General features: G+C 32.8%; 1 protein-coding gene across 1 annotated transcript in view; it reads right to left on the bottom strand.

Moving 5' to 3' along the window:
* LOC113375835 (neuropeptide CCHamide-1 receptor) overlaps positions 1-13,420 on the bottom strand; it is a 246,008-nt gene that overhangs the window by 14,928 nt on the left and 217,660 nt on the right. The gene's annotated exons all lie outside the window — the stretch shown is intronic.

The following is a 13,420-nucleotide window of genomic DNA, read 5'->3' as shown; positions in this document are numbered from 1 at the left end:
ATTTTAATAATCCATGGTATCAGTATATGGTAATGCACTACACTATGTATTATAAACATTAAACTTGTAATTACACAATATTTTCACTAAGTACTAATTTAACTAACTGTAAGTGAAATTCTGTCTTAAGGCAATTAAGGCATCGTGCCTTAAGGCAAATTGCTGGAACTTTCCGTACCAAAAATTATTATTTTTTTAAAAACGATTAACATTTTTGAAAAAAAAAATTTTTTTTGAATACAAATTTATTTTTGAATACAAAATTTTTTTGAAAAGAAAAATGTTTTGTTCATTTTGACATATTTTGGAAATTCTGAACTTTTTTTTCAAAGCAATCGTACTGCTTGAACCGCATAAAGACGAAATGTCAAAGCGCGCAAGTACCGCGCCGCCGTCTAACGCATAAGCATTGGTACGGAACCCATAGAAATGTAAAAAAAAATTATGCCCATTGTTAAAATCTCTATAAAATATGTGATAATTTGATGTGCATATGTCTAACGATCATTTTTAACCGCCGAATGGCATTTTTTTTTTACTTTTTTCATTAGATCTCCGAAACCGCTAGACCTGCTCCCATGAAAAATTGATCAATTCTTCATCTTGTCAATACAAGTGAAATGTTTTTTGAATTATTCAAATCGGATGCTCCGTTCTCTTATAAACTGAGTTACCGTTTTCGACACTTTTTGCCCCGTATCTTCGGACCTGCCTTCGCCAAAAACTAATAAGCACGTCTCCTTATCAATACGAATCGAATGTTTTTTGAATTATTCAAAACGGTTGATCCGTGTTCCCGAAATCGTCGACGAAAATTTGTATCCGCACACACATACATACACGCACACACACACACATACACACACACACATACACACACACACATACATCCATTTTTTTAAGGCATGCCAAAATATTCAGAAACCTCTGAAACGTAAAGATATATAAAAATTTTCATTTTCGATTTTTTTGCGATTACTATAACTTGCCCTACGGGAAGTTAAAAATTCACGATTGGATAATGTGTTGTTCGTAGACTGGTTGAAGATATAATGGAGAAAGGACTTTTTAAAAAATATTTTTTTACCGAGATTCTACACATGTGTGGATCGATTTGCATGGAATTATTAACCATGGAACCACTTAGAGATAGGCTTATTATATCCGAAGCCGGATCGACTCGGATTTGACTCCGCTTCATGGTGGAGTTATATCCGCTAAACAACTGCACGACTCCGACAATTTTAAACCCGAAATACTCGAAACAAATGTGTACTATAGTACGCTGTTTATGTATCTAAGGATTTGTCAAATCCCATTAATTATTTGAAATAAAAATTTATGAACAATTATCAATAAAATAATTTTTCTAAAAAATTCGCGAATAAATGACGGATTGTAAAATTTTTCGGTCAACCAGATGATCGACTCAGTGACTCGTATTTTTAGCAGTGTTGACCAGAGTAAAAACGCAAAACTTGAGAATCAAATTCAATTTAATGATTTCCTTTTGATGAGAAAATAATTGATTTTTTGGATGAATTTTATATAAAAATTATGTAGTAAACTTTGTAATAAAAGCAATACATAATACTTCTGCTTTCAAAATTTTTCTTCTGCTATTTCCATTTGAGAATTAATATTATATCGCGTAGTTCGTTTAGCATATTATTACTTTTACACAATTATATAATTGTGTAAGAGTAATAATATAATACTGAATATTTTTTTACTGCTTAAATACTAATGATATCACTGATAAATTTTGTACTCTAAAGTGTTGTTATTTCAGGCTATAGAAAAACAAGATTAAATAAATGTATTTCGTTTCGTATATTTTTGCCGTCTTTTGCGGCCAAAGATTGTCGTAGTTAGAAATATGACCCCTTACTATTCAATAAATTATACATTTGAGCTATTCACACTTGAATACAATTTCATTGTTATGTATCTTTAAAGTAACATTTTTGTATTTTCTGGAAAATACACAATGGTATTTATTTTGACTTTTATACCTAAAAAAGGTCATAAAACTGCCTGCGAGACAAGAAAGTGACCGCTTCCTTCCCAAATCAAAAACGACAAAAACACTAAATGCCTGTACGAGTTAACAGATTTAATACCAGTTTAACGAAGTCGGATTTGACAAATCTTGTGAAACAACTCCACTCGGATTCACTTCGAGGGAGGAGTTGTATCCGAGTGATAACTCCGGAGTGAGTTACCCATCTCTCTACCATCTCAACCACTACATCATTATTATAGGAAAATGATCACTCTACAGCACAATAATTGGAGATTACAAGGAAATCAAAATCATTTTGCAGATCACAACCTTTCATTTTTTGAATTTATTAGGCGCAATTACGGGTTCTACATTTTTTCACAATTTACAAAAATATCTAAGCTCAATTCTAAACTTATCATAAATTTCAAGAAACAAGTGTTTTTACTAAGATGTCGTAAAGAAAAAATTGTTCCTAAATTTTGCGAAAAATTCAAATTTATTAATAATAATTCCCAATACAATAGATTACGAAAAGTCAGTTTAAAATAAATTACACTCACAATTAACAGATGTATCAACAATATTTGTAATTTTAGAAATACAATTGAAAAAATCACAAATTGGCTGTATCGCACAGTGGAAATCGATATCTTTGAAAACTTTTTATATTTATAAACAATTAGAAACAATAAACAGTTCAATAGTTTGAAACTTTCGTATACTAATAAATTTAATAAGCTATTACAAACAAAATTAGAAAATAACAAAATAATTTTAGATAAAAATATTATTGATAAATGGTTAAAAAATTATTCTTCAATCGACATACCAGACATACTATTGTACATATTTGCTTTAGGACCTAATTTCTCAGTTCCTGCTACTTGCCGTAATTTTAACTTTATTAAATTGCTCAGTAATTTAAAATATGGTTTACAACAAATTAACTAGCTGTAAGTGAAATTCTGTCTTAAGGCAATTAAGGCATCGTGCCTTAAGGCAAATTGCTGGAACTTCCCGTACCAAAAATTATTATTTTTAACTTAATTATTTGACATATTGTGGAAGATCTGAACTTTTATTTCAAAGCAATCGTACTGCTTTAACTGCATAGGGACAAAATATAAAGCGCGTAAGCGCCGCGTCGCTGTCTAACGAATAAGCATTGGTACGGAACCTATAGGAATGTTAACAAAATGTATACTGATTGTTAAAATCTCTATAAAATATCTGATAATTTGATGTGCATATGTCTAATGATCATTTTTGACCGCCAAATGGCTCATTTTTTTACTTTTTCCTCCATATCTCCGAAACCGCTCGACCTACCATCATGATTCTTCATCTTGTCAATACAAGTAAAATGTTTTTTGAATTATTCAAATCGAACGCTCCGTTCTCTTAAAAACTGAGTTACCGTTTTCGGCACTTTTTGCCCCGTATCTTCGGAACGGCTATACCTGCCTTTGTCAAAAACTAATCAGCACGTCTCCTTATCAATACGAATCGAATGTTTTTTGAATTATTCAAATCGGTTGATCCGTGTTCCCGAAATCGTCGACAAAAATTTGTATCCGCACATACATACATACACGTACATACATACATACATACATACATACATACATACACACATACACACACACACACATACATCCATTTTTTCTAAGGTATGCCAAAATATTCAGAAACCTCTGAAACGTAAAGATATATAAAAATTTTCATTTTTGATTTTTTTGCGATTACTATAACTTGCCCTACGGGAAGTTAATAAAGATCCGAAAACTAAAATTCACACTAGAAATCTTTTTTGTAAAAAATTCATCTCACATATTAATTCCTTTAATATGAAAAATACAACTTACGATAATATTCTTGGAGACCTTAAAGCTTGCAAAATATTTCTCAAAAATCATTCAGATATAGTGGTCACTAAAGCCGATAAAGGCAACATCACCGTTATCATAGACAAGCAAGACTATATAAATAAAATATCTGAATTATTACTTGACACTAATACTTACAAAATTACCAATAACGATCCAACTGACTACATAAACCGTACGTGCCATAAATATTTACTTACAGCAAACAAACAACTAACCAAATGGACAACATTTGACCTGAAAAATTTACACCCATATTTCCCCAGACTTTATGGCCTTCCCAAAATCCACAAAAATAATTTACCTTTTATGCTACCCATCCACTAGGCAACCAGGCAACCGAGCAATTTATGACCAAATGACCAATAAATGTCCAGTTGTAAAAATTTTCGGTGTCTCGGGCGATCGAACAAAATTTCATTCATATTTCTTGAACATTAGAGAAAAAAATATGTATATTTCGAACGTGAAAAGAGATACAATCGACTTTTGTTGCAAATTTTAGTTCGTTTTCATTTTATTTAAACATTTATTTTTTATATAAAAATCATATTAAACTTATTCATATTAAATTAATGTTGTACATTTGCAACAGATGAATTTGGAATGAATTTTGTCGCAAATATATAGTTCAAAATATTGTTCAAATGTAGACCAATAACAGTTATAACAAATTATTCACGATTTACATTATATTAACCTGAAACATGGCCTTTATTCTTGGAATATACGTCTACATTTACAATAATGCAGATACGAGAAAGGGTCGTGCAATGTGATTTTCATAAGTGAAATTAAATTCCAAACCAATGATTCATATTTTTTGAGGTGCAATTAAAAACGGACAACTTTTAAAACAAATTCAATATTATATTATATATTATATTGTATTTTTAAAGGAAAAAACACGAATTAAAAATCAATTTTTTATTAATATAAATAAAATGTGGAAAACTTTATGTATGTATTTTCCCAGTGTAATCAATTTTTTGTAGTATATAAAAAGTTTTTTAATAGATAATAATACATCGCATTGCCGTTCTTACTATATTCATTTCTAAGATTTTATTTATAATATATTATAAATATATATTATGATAAATTAAGTAAAAAACATTTTTTTATTATGTTTTATTTTTCAATAATGTTTGTTTCAATTTTTGTGATTGGTTTTTCCTGGTGTTATACTTTATAAATATTTTAAAAAAATCACTGAATGATGACACACCATGTCGAAACGTATAAATAAATAGTTCATTATTTATTGTTCTTTGATTAAATATTATTCATGCTTATTTGTATGGTTAAATAAATAAATAGTTCATTATTTATTGTTCTTTGATTAAATATTATTCATGCTTATTTGCATGGTCACTTGTAATATCTGAATATATATTTTGCAATAGTGCACTTTTCAAGTAATTTTAGATTAGTTTATTATTATGGTTATTTTTATTCTTAAACTATTTCAAATGATTTACTTAGATAAATTATTATTCTTGACTGTATAATCATTTGAATAAAAGCGAGGATGTTATCTGAAACGCATCGATTTATAATAATTTTCAAATATAAATAAATATTAAATATTATGCACAAATAAATATAGAATTTCACCTACATATTTTTACCTACGTGATTTTGAAAAAAAAATTTTGTATTTTATAAAAAAAGGTATAGTTTCGAGTCATTTTATGACTATGGTCTCATAAAATTCGCAAAATATACAGGTAAAATCTGCTTGCTCCGATGTCCGCCAGAACTGCGAACATCATTTTAGTCGCCTGAACTATTAATTTTTATCATTTTACTACGGATCTTCATAAAAATCTTCAAGCCGGGTGCTAATGATTCTTTTGTACTGTTAATTTTTTTATAATGCTTGTTGAAACATATAATAGGCGATGTCTTGCGAATTCGAAAATATTGCTTAGGACATCATGTTTCATCTCAATTTCGTATCTGCCTCTTGCTCATTCCATAATAAATCTTCCTAGTGGATGGGTACCTTTAGACCAATAGTTTCAGACATTAATACCCCTTTATATAAACTCTCGAAATACATAAGTAACATTATAACTACAATAACAAAACAATCACCACACTAGGGAATGCAATGCCGATGGAAAATTTCAATACCGGTATTTCGGTAACTTTTCATTTTAAAACCGGAATACCGGTAAATTACCAGTATTTTTATTATCTTAAACAAACGTAAACAAAATTAAAAGTTACTAGTACAAATATAAAATAATGTATATACGACTACAACTATATTCAACTAAACAATAAAATAAAACAATTGTTAGATGCTTAACTTTAACATTCACTCAGTATTTATCACATAGATCAAATACCTCAACTCTGGCTAACTGAAATTAAATCACAAGTTAATATAATACACGCATATAATGATAACAACCAATAATATTTAGTCAGGATATATATTTATTACCATTTAGATGTTTACGCCTCCGAGTCTAGTTAAGTAAGACCGAATATTTATTTATTTATTTACATGACAATCAAAACAACATGGCGACTTATATGAAGTATGTACAAGATACAGCATAGACTTAATGTTGGTATCTATGCTGGCGCGAATATTCAAAGTTGCTAACATTCGGCCATCCTATAATTACTCGTCCTCGAGTAAATAATCTTGCAATCTGGCTGGCTTATGGCTGTGACATTGGGGACGGCTCCTGGGTTTCTTCGGTCCAGTGTCCTCTTCTCCCAGTCCTGTGTCCTCTGCTTCCGATCCACTGCCTTCTTCTCCCAGTCCAGTATGATCTTCTCCTAGTCCAGAGTCCTCTTCTCCCAATCCGGTGTGATCTTCTCCCAGTCCAGAGTCTTCTTCGCTAATCTTCTGCTCCTTCAGGGTCTTCCTCCAGTCCGCTGGTATCTGTCGCCAGTCTGTTGGGGTCCTCTTCCATCTGGTTTGTCTCTCTAGGTTGTGATTTTTCTCAATCATTGCCTTTTTGCATGGCAATTTCTCTAAATTTCGATGAGATTGTTCCCACTTCGCTCTCATCTGCATGATTTGCATTCTTTCATGCCTCAGCGCAATCCTTTCCTGGTCCATTGTCGTCCTGTCCCGTTCCAGTGTCATACTCCTGCGGTCCAGTTCCTTCCTCTCCTGGTCCAGTTTTGCCATCTCTATGTCCAGCTTTGCCCTCTCTAGGTCCATTGCCTTCCTTTCCTGGTCCAGTTTTGCCCTCTCTAGGTCCAGTGCTTCTCTCTCCTGGTCCAGCGCTGCGTTCTCTAGGTCCAGTGTTGTCCTCTCTAGGTCCAGTGCCTTCCTCGCCTGATCCAGTTTTACCTCGTCCTGGTCCAGTGCTGCATGGTCCTGGTACAACTCCGTGTTATCATTTGACCTAAAATTATTAAAACAAGGAATTAGTTTATTTGTTCCTTCGGGTAGATTTGTCAACGTTTCGGGTTTCTGTTCCACATCTTCTATGTCCACAATTGGTTTAACTTCGTTCTGCTTGAACATTAATATACCATCCTCTGTGGTATAATATATATGTGGCAACTCTGTAAATGTGCGCCCGATTATCATGTCAATGTCCTGTGCATCATCTGGCACCACTCTGACATAAACATTATTAGCCTTTATTCTATCTACCTCCATCATAACGATAATGGCTGCAGGTGACTCCAATTTAAAATTCTTTGGTCCCCAGCTCTTTATCACCATCGGTTTGTGTAACTTCCGATATTCTCCTTCATTCAGCAATGAAGCCTTGATCGTACATATGGAACTTCCTGCGTCCACCATAGCCCTGAATTCTTTGCCATCTATGGTGACACGTTTCATATATTTTTCTCCCGTCTGATCCTCTTTATCAGTAATCCATTTCACTTCACCACTAGGATTTTTAGTGTCAGGTTCAGCTTTTATGCTTATTCCGTTCTGGGCAATTCTGAATAAAGTGTCCTACTTCCCTGCATTGGTAGCACTTCACTATTCTTTTTCCAGATTGTTGAATATCTTCTCCAACCTCACTCTTTACTTTTGTGGTATTCCATGACTGACTGCTCTCACCCGACTCGAACTTTAAATCATTTAAGGCACTTTCGTGAGTTAAAATACTAGTACCCAGTTCATCATAATCGGTGTGCTTCTCAGCAGCTAAGATGACATACAGCTGTTTGTCTAGCAGTCCGTTCAGTACTTGCTGTTTCGTTTCCTCAAAACTCATGTGTAACGCCTGGCACAATTTTGTTTTTGAATGAAAATACGCATTGGCATCCTCAGACTTCAGCTGTTTCCGCTTTCTCATCCTTTCCCATTTAGCTGCTAAATTTTCTCCACTTAGGATGAAAGCTTTCCTGAAATAATACTTGAAATCATCCCAAGATTTCAGGTACTGCTGCTTCATGTCATACCAATCACGGCCACCATTAATCAGTAGGCTCCGCGCATGTTCCAAAATGATGTTATCCGGCCAGTTTCGCATAGTCTTGGTGCTGTCTAATTTTTCAAGCCACTACTCTGCGGATACACCACCTTTTCCACCATTGAAATACCCTATGGTCTTTGTAAAGTCTGCCTCCGCGTGGAAAATAACTTTTGGCTCTTCAGTACGTTTCAATAACACTGCTATCATCTCTAACATTACATCCTCACGTGTTCGGCCGGTACTCGATCCCGCGGCGTTTATGGCACTCTGGAACATCTCGAACGCGTCTGTCTGCCTCTCCATTTTAATAGGATCTGAATCACAACAAACTACAAAATGTTCACAATCACAATCGCCTCCCACGATCAAAGTTACACGCACTATTCAAAATCGACACACGATTTCAACACAGTACACCCGACGCTAACCTCAACCACGTGTCTCGTTTGACACAACGAAACTTTTCTGAAAGAGAAACTCGTTAATAAACCTGAAACCAAAACGTTATTAGAACAACACAAACATTCACACTGTGGGGTTAATTCATTCGCACTTCTGAATTGTTAGATGCTTAACTTTAACATTCACTCAGTATTTATCACATAGATCAAATACCTCAACTCTGGCTAACTGAAATTAAATCACAAGTTAATATAATACACGCATATAATGATAACAACCAATAATATTTAGTCAGGATATATATTTATTACCATTTAGATGTTTACGCCTCCGAGTCTAGTTAAGTAAGACCGAATATTTATTTATTTATTTACATGACAATCAAAACAACATGGCGACTTATATGAAGTATGTACAAGATACAGCATAGACTTAATGTTGGTATCTATGCTGGCGCGAATATTCAAAGTTGCTAACACAATAAGTTTATTTTTTTTAAATAATAATTTAACAAAAATATATGCAATTTAATTAATTCATTATCACTATCGAGTATATTGAGTACTTTTCACCAAAAACAAACTTATAGGTAAGAAAGACCAAAAACTCATGAAAGATCATTAAATTATTATAATAAACTGTATTGTCTATATCCGATTTGTTGAATTAGCATAATCTCCAATATTTTAAAAAAATATTTTTTCTACACTAATTTAAGATCGGATTCATTGTCGAGATAAATAATAAGTTACTATAATTGTTGAGTATTGTTACTCAAAACAATGTGATGCTTCTATAGTATTTTCAAACTTCGAAACGTTTTTTTTTTTTTTTTTTTTATTTATTTATGGCATTTGACCGTGTGGTCATTTAGCCTCTTATTACATAAATAATATGTTACAAAATTATAAATACCAGAGAAATACATATTTTACAAATTATTTACAACATAATATTGCGACTTAATTCTTAACGCCTTAATAACTAATACTTTATTTTTAGAACTATATTCTAATGTTACATTTTTGTAAAAAAAAACAGAAAAATTTTATATATATTTTCATCATTAGTAGAAAAAGCTATTGTAGTGTTAATAGGAAAAATGAAGTTATATTTATACAGTTCTTGTAGTAAGAATGTTCTTTGATTAGCTTGGAAGAGCTTGCACTTCCAAAAGATGTGGTCAAGATTGTGAATTTCCAATCCGCAAGAACAGAAGGGATCTTCTGCCATGCCAATTCTAAAAAGATGAGATTTGCAGAATGTGTGGGCCGATCTAATACGATTGATAACTGTTATTTCGTCTCTGTTCAACCTAGATTTGGCAAACCATGTACTGAAAGACACTTTTGGTTTGCAAAATTTAAATAAAGTTCCTTTTCTGCCTTCCATATCATATTCGTTTTGCTATAACCTTAATCCTTGATTCCTTACCCAGCTTTTTAGGTCAGACGCAGGAGCCTTTCTTGAAGGAAAATTTGATAAACAAGCTTCTTTTGCAAGACCATCCACATATTCGTTTCCATGAATATTGGAGTGCCCTTTTATCCATACTAATTTAATCATGTTTTTGTTTTCTAAGACGCTTTCTATTTTGTGGATGGTGTCAAAAATTAAATCATTGCAATTTTCTTTAGGATGGTTTAGAGCCAGAAGTGCGGATTTACTATCTGTTAGGATTATGGTTTTAGGAATCTTTTCTTGTATAAAAAAATCTAAAGCAGCATTGATACCTGTAAGTTCTGCCGAAAAGACTGAGGTAAAATCCGGTAAATTAAATTGTAAATGTTTCTCTCTATCAGGTACATAGACAGCACACCCCACTTTATTTTCTAACTTGGAGCCGTCAGTGTAGATAACAGTGAAATCTTTCTATTCCGTGTCTAACCAATTCTCAAACTCCCTGTTTATTATATTTTTATTGGAATGATGAGTTATATAATTGAAATCATTCAAGCCTATATATTTCTTGGAAAATGAGTAATTTCAAGAATGACTATGATACGGTAGTTTATTATTTGTAATTATTAGATCTTCTAGAGGTTTCAAATTATAAAATCCAGTTATTAATGCAGGTGTAGGTCTGTTTTTCCAATAGTTTACCCTAAAATGTAAAACAGCTAAATATTCCAATTGTTTCGGGATTCGTTCAGAATCCGAGTTGAATTTTTTAATTAGAAATCTATTAGTTAGTATTCGTTTCCTAATGTTTAATGGGGCTTCCCCGGCTTCCGCTAAAATGGCAATGCGAGGCGTTGACCTTATAGCTCCCAAGCACAGTCTTAAAGCCGAAAGTTAAGCTTTATCTAGTAATCCTTGTATATTGGTTGAGATTCCTCTGTAAATGAAGTATCCATAATCAATATGTGATCTAATTATGGATTTGTAGATAGCTAAACATGAACTTGGGTGGGCTCCCCAGTCAGTTCCAACCAATCTTCTAATGATATTCTTACCTGTTTCAAATTTTTTTATCACCTCTTCAACGTGCACCCGGAAGGTCATCTTTTTATCAAAGGTAACCCCTAAAATTTTCACACTATCGTATATTTTACAAATCCAATTCCCCATATTGATTTCTTGAGGGTAAAGGAATTTTCTATGCCTGGTGAACAGGATACCTTTTGTTTTGACCAAGGAAAGGTTCAGGTGGTTGGACCTCATCCATTCCGAGACACCTGTGATCGACGACTTCATTTTGTGAATGCATTCCTCAAGTGTGTTGCAAGAAATGTACAAAAATAAATCATCAGCATATTGTAGTTTCTTAACATCGTCTTGGGTAACTGCAGTAAAGTCCGACATATAAATATTAAATAATAACGGACTCAATATAGAACCTTGTGGTAAGCCTGTAAAAGCTACTCTGAGACCTACTAATTTATTTTTATTTTTTACATATAGCAACCTATTGGTTAGTAAAAGAATTATCACTTTCATAATATTAGAGGGAATGTTCAATTTCTTAAGTTTGTTCAGTAAAATGCCATGATCAACATTATCGTAAGCCTTATGTATATCCGACGCTAATAATAGGAGGTATCTATTATTCGAATTAGATATATGAATGTCATTAGATAAGGTACTTAAAAGATCACTTGTGCCTTGACACCGTGTAAAGCCAAATTGGTTTTGATTGAAGAGAGACTTGTTTTCTAAATACCACTCCAATCTATTCTTGATGATGGCTTCAAACGTCTTATTCAAACAAGATAATAATGAAATTGGTCGATAGGATTATATCTTCAAAGGGTCTTTATTCGGTTTCAAGATGGGCATAATTATAATTTTTTTCCAGTCCTCTGGAATCCAGCATGTAGAAAGAATTGAATTAAATACCTCTATGATTAAACATTTTAATGGTATGGGGCTCTTCTTTAACATAATGTATGAGATATTATCCATTCCTGGAACGCCGTCTTTTTTATTTTTTAATATATTATTAAATTCATATAGTCTGATAGGAGAATTTAAGTCATCGGGATCTCTTTCGAGATTATTTGCAAAATTCAGATTGATTTCGTTGGAGACCAAGTCTGGAACGAACATTTTTAGCATGTCTTCGAACTGAGCATGAGCATGAGCATGAGCTAGCGACTGGAGGCTTAGATGAGTTTCTATTATTTTTGTTGTTAAAAATTTTAACTATATTCCAAAGCCTTGATGTATTAATATTACTATTGAGTGAGTTCGTAAAATCCATCCACTTTTTTTTCTTTTTGGATTTGAGAATTTTTTTTGTAATAGCATTTATTTTTTGATACTCAATAAAATTGTTATAAGAAAACTCGTCTATCATCTTTTTGTACGCTATTTTTCTTTGCCTGATCTGATTTTCACATTCTTCGTCCCACCAGATAGCGGGTTTAAATTGTTTAATTGCCACTGTTTTACGTTCCTTGAAGTGTTTACCAGCTGCTTCGTTTATAATCTCGATAATGGCATCATATTTAGACTTATGATCCTCATGGAGTACCACTTTTTTCAACTTATCTTCTATTTCCCATGCGTAATTATTCCAATTGGCCTCTTTAGTATTCCATTTTCTAGAGGGATATATATATAGTCTTTTCCATCAAAATTAGTCTTTAACGTAATGTTAATTGGCAAATGGTCAGATCCTAAGCTACCCGCAAAATGTCCCACTGGATTTTGTCATATAAATTATTGGAGCAAAAAGTGAGATCTATTGGCGTTCCTTTCCTACTTGCCGTGCTGATAGTGGTTGGTCTTCCATCATTCATTATGGTGAGGTTAAGGTCTTCAATAATGTTGTATAGAACCTCGCCTCCTCTGTCAATAGAGTTACTGCCCCAAGCTAAATTTTTGCAGTTAAAATCCCCTATTATGAGTATAGGCATGGAGATAGTTTCAATTAAATCTTTAATATTCTTGAAATATTTCTTAGAGTTCGGCGCACAGTAGATTGAAATGATACATACAGGGTTTTCTAATTTTAAGATCACTGCACACATTTGGATAAGGTGGCACTGAAATGGGTGGTTAATTTTCTCGCATAATATGTTGTCTTTGACTAGAATGGCAGTACCGCCATAACCGTCAACTCTGTCTTCTCGGAAAATCCGATAACCTTTGACAAAATATTTGTGACCTTCTTTAAGCCAGGTTTCGGACAGACCTGCCACATGAATTTTATGAGACCACATATAATGTTCTATACTACTCTTGTTTGCTAACATTGATCTACAGTTATA

This window comes from Ctenocephalides felis, unplaced genomic scaffold, assembly GCF_003426905.1.
Source record: "Ctenocephalides felis isolate EL2017-DRISC unplaced genomic scaffold, ASM342690v1 CF-g0.4_SCAFFOLD_01886, whole genome shotgun sequence".
In the NCBI taxonomy this organism is placed as follows: domain Eukaryota; kingdom Metazoa; phylum Arthropoda; class Insecta; order Siphonaptera; family Pulicidae; genus Ctenocephalides; species Ctenocephalides felis.
The sequence above is the reverse complement of the archived record's forward strand: the minus strand, read 5'-3'. Positions and strand labels throughout refer to the sequence as shown.